Source organism: Octopus bimaculoides, chromosome 19 (genome assembly GCF_001194135.2).
Source record: "Octopus bimaculoides isolate UCB-OBI-ISO-001 chromosome 19, ASM119413v2, whole genome shotgun sequence".
NCBI classification, from domain to species: domain Eukaryota; kingdom Metazoa; phylum Mollusca; class Cephalopoda; order Octopoda; family Octopodidae; genus Octopus; species Octopus bimaculoides.
Window position 1 is genome coordinate 52,719,969 of NC_068999.1, and position 4,625 is coordinate 52,724,593.

General features: G+C 38.4%; 1 protein-coding gene across 2 annotated transcripts in view; it reads right to left on the bottom strand.

Annotated features, from left to right (window-relative positions):
• Window positions 1-4,387, bottom strand: part of LOC128250143 (uncharacterized) — a 29,403-nt gene extending 25,016 nt beyond the window's left edge. The window contains exon 1 of one of the 2 annotated variants that reach the window (XM_052974871.1): window positions 4,068-4,387. The gene's annotated coding sequence lies outside the window, so the exon portion shown is untranslated. Of the gene's footprint in view, window positions 1-1,893; window positions 2,042-4,067 lie in introns of those variants that run through there. The other variant, XM_052974872.1, reaches the window with a different exon arrangement.
• Between the last annotated feature and the right edge of the window lie 238 nt (window positions 4,388-4,625).

The following is a 4,625-nucleotide window of genomic DNA, read 5'->3' on the forward strand; positions in this document are numbered from 1 at the left end:
TAAATATAAATTTAAATGTTGAAGTGAATCTAACAGTTTTTGTGTGTTTCTTAAATGGCTTATAAACACCTTCCACGCTGCAATTGTTTTCGTTCCATCACACGATCTCAGATCAAGTCACTTGCTATGCAAGTACATCTCCGCAATAATATATATAATGTATGTGTGCGTGTTTAAGTAAATATGTATGTATTGAAATTGAACGTAAAATGATCGGTTGCGTTTGAAAATTACAAAGAATGTCGGACAAGCAGCTTTAAAGAACCACAGTTCATTGCAGTGACTATTCCACATTTATGCATGGAAACTGTCCAGTGACTTAAACCAGTGAAAAAGTAAAAGAGTTAAAGACTGATTTCTTTTGTTGCACTTAATGACACAATACTTGCACTAACTTGTATTGCACATGTACGGATCAGTGGCATTTAGATCAGGTGATTTAGTAGTGGTATGAGTTGGGGCGTCACCGGCGGATTGGACTCATTTTAAGACCAATTATAAAATCGGTTTCAAATTTTGGCACAAGGTCATCAAGTTTGGGAGAGGGTGCTGGTCGATTACATCAACCCCAGTGCTTAACTGGCACTTATTTTATGGACTTCGAAAGGATGAAAGGATGAAAGGTAAAGTCGACCTAGGCAGAATTTGAACTCAGAACGTAAAGACGGACGAAATGCCGCTAAGCATTTTGCCCAGCCTGCTAACGACTCTGCCAGCTCACTGCCTTTCATACTATTAATATCGGTTTCAAATTTTGGCACAAGGCCAGCAAGTTCGGGAGAAGGGTAAGTCGATTACACCGACCTCGGTGCTCAACTGGTACTTATTTTATCGACTCCGAAAGGATGAAAGGCAAAGTCGGCCTCGGCGGAACTTGAACTCAGAACACGAAGACAGACGTAGTGCTGCAAACCATTTTGCCTGTCATGCTAACAATTCTGCCAGTTCACCGCCTTAACACAAACAACAATATTCCTTCGACATTCGATGACGGTCAAACAAAATTGCCAAATACACAATGGTTGGAGTACAGTCCTGGTCAGTTTAGAATATAACAACCAAACTAACATCATTTGTTTAAACATTCTCAGAATGGACTGTAGACATCCCTTCTGCAAGATAACGCCGATAGTTAGGACATACCAAACAAATGGAGTATAGGATGTCACAGTCTCGGGTCTCAGCAGACATCGTCCGAATAGTCTCTACAGTCCTACCTAACATCACTAGTTTGATCATATACTCTACGGTACTCTCTAACATTGCTAGTTCGATCACATAGTCTGGATAGAGAGTAGAAAGAAGTTAATAGCGACATTTGCGTCACATAGTCCGAAATAAACTGCAGAAAGCCAGCTGATATCGCTAATACGGTCACATAGTCGAAATATACTGTAGAGACCCAGCTAAGATTGCTGTAATGAACTAATTCGATGTAGCTGAACTCAACAAATTGCCTGGTTGTCCGTGTTACTTGTCACTATAACGACTTCGCTTCTAAAAACAACAGAGAAAGTTAAAAAGAAGCCCTGAGGGGGGAAATAGAAAAAGGAAAAAAAAGAAAGAAAAGAGTGACAAAACATGGAAATAGAGAGTGACTTAACAGACGTTATCATTAGAAATATTGACACAAAGGAATCCCAAAACACACACACCTTAAAAAATACAACAGGACAAATGAAATAAAAAGAAAAGAAAAAAGAATGGAAACATCGATTAATCCCTGCTAAGTTTTCCCTTCAAATACATTTCAAATACAGACTTTTTCTTTTATTCAGAAAAACTCTTTATTTATTTTTTTACTTCGTGTGAATACAAAAAAGAAATTGTGAATGAGATGTCATGAATATGCGATTTTAATTAAAAAAAAGAGAAACAGACGATCTAACTTACCGGTTCTCTTCATTTTCCAATCTATCGTCCGCCTTTGATTAATTTCGTGTTATTATTTGTGTCTTTTTTTAATAACCTTTTAATGTCAAAAAGTTAAATTCTTCACCATACGTTGCTTTCTTTCTTCTTTCCCCTTAAAAAACACACACACCACACACACACACACACACCACACACCACACACTCTCTGTCTCTCTTTCTTTCTCTTACTTTATCTGTTTTAAATTAATATATTTTCTTCTTTCGTTCCTAAATAATAGTTTCAATGTACTTCTTTTTGTCTTTTAAGAAAAAAAGTACACATTCTTTTTCAATGACCACAAATGTTAAAAACTATCCGTTGGTCCTTTTATGCGTGTCGTTTCATTTATTTCCGCTTTATTATTAAGTTTAATGTTTCTTTTTGAAATCTCTTTTCAAATTTGCTTTCAGGTAATTCTTCAAAGTTTCAAAATTCTTCACATTTTACTTTAGTCGGTCAGTTTCTTCATTCCATTCAGTTGATGCCTATATATCTGTGTCTTCCTCTATCTTTTTAAATTTCCTCCTGCAGAGATTGTGAGTTACTTTTGTCACCGTGTCTCCACAAACGAATATACGTTTGGCGTTTTTTATTTTTTTAGATGCAAAGGCTTCGATATATTAAAGAATATGGCGTTCATGGTTTATGCAACATGTATAAATACATGGAGTAATGAAACAATTTATAATACTCAGTCACTAGCAGCTTCTAACGTATTAAACCAGGCACAAGTTTCACTTTTAGGTAAAAAGAAGAGAAATGAATGAACTTATGTAATGTGTATACCTTTCTTTAGAACATTAATGATGTTGGGTGAAGTGAAATGAAAGCCCTCACAAAATAAAGTTTCTAAGCTTCTGCCGGACTCTCTGCTTCGGCCCGTCTGGAGTTTGTCCAAGACCAAAGAAGAAAAAAGAAAAAGAAAAAAAAACAAAAACAAAAGAGAGGTGGTATGGATATTAGAAGAGGGTGAGGCTGGTTGTAGCAGTGGTGATGATGTGGAAGGGATTGGGTAATGTCGATGCCTCCGTAAGAAGAATTGGTTACGCAACTGACAGTGAATCGAAATACAGTGAAAAGAAATGGATACAACTCGGAACCGAAGCCAGGTGCGTGCGTGTGTGTATGTATGTGCGTGTGTGTGCGTGTGTGTGTGTGGTGTGCGTATACGCGCGTGTGTGTATACGCGTGCGTATGTATGAGTATAAACTTGTCCACCCAAGAGAGTAGTGGAATCGTGGTATCGGGTGGCGGAGGGGCTTACCACCCACCCATTACTTCTCAGTTACCTAGCAACGCACGGCACGCGCCGATGTTGTATAATGGTGTTTTGTTTTTTGTTGTTTGGTTTCTAAAAGTTATGTTGTACATGGTTTCAACTTCAGAGACAGACAGTGGTAGCGGTGGTGGCGTCGGCGGTACGATCGAGCGGTGTTGGTGGAGGGAAATTATATGAGAATAGAATGTGAGTATGTGGCTGTCATGAACTTTCCTTCCTCGTAATTATTAGATAGACATATATGTATATCAGTGAAGTCGTGCTTATATCCTACGAACGACCGTGATTCGAGACCGGATCGTGAACAGTCAACCAGTTCGCAGCCCAGGGAGGTCAGAGCAGGACAGAACAGACCAGGCTAAACCAGGCCCGGCCAGACTCAACTAATCAATTACCGCTTTCTTATTTGCACAGCAGCTCTCACTTCATTAACGTCTTAGTAGTGGAAGAGGAAGGGAAAAGGTTGAGGAGGAGAAAGAGGAGAAGTGTGGGAGAAAAAAAACTAGAAAATACAACCTTTTGGTTAATATTAGAAGCGAAGTAAGTTAAATCAGTTTTTTGGGATACACTAAGGTTCGAACCTTGACCGCTAAAACTTATTCACTTATTCACTCGCTTTACATCTTTCTCCTCATGTGGTCTGCGATGTTCGCCTTAACCCTTCTCTCTTTACATAACGTTCTGAGTTCAAATTCCACCGAGGTCGACGTTGCCTTTCGTTCTACCGGATCGATAAAATAAGTGTCAGCTAAGCTCTGGGGCTGGGACTGGGACTGGGTGGAGTGTCAATATAATCGACTTACCCACTTCCCCTGAATTTCAGGACGGGGGCGGGGAACAAATAACAAAACAAACTAAAAGGTCTCACTTTACCCTCTTTTTCTGCCTGACTGTCTGTCTGTCTTTCTTTCTCTTCTTTCTCTCTCTCTCTCTTTCTCTCTGTTTCAAGAATACATTGTGAGAATATCTCTCTCTTTATATATCTTGTATACTACGGTAGTTCGTTAAGAAATAAGTAATCGCCCGGAGCCTCTTTCTTACTACCGTTTTTTGTTTGTTGATGTGGTGGTAGTTGCCGAGTGTTGTTGTCCTTCTTTCTTTCCATACTCGATTGTTGTCCTTCTTTCTTTCCATACTCTCTTGACTTTACATTTGAAGGTGAGACATAGCGACGCAGACAAGTGCAGTTTTTCTTTCTCGCCAACTCTTTCTGTCTCTCTTCTTACCTCTTTGGTTATATACATACATACATGCATACACACACACACACACACACACACACACACACACACACATATATATATATGTATGTATGTGTGTGTATATGTATATCTATATCTCTCTATATATATGCATATATATATATATACATATGTATATACATATATGTGTGTGTATATATGAATATATATACATATAATATATATATAT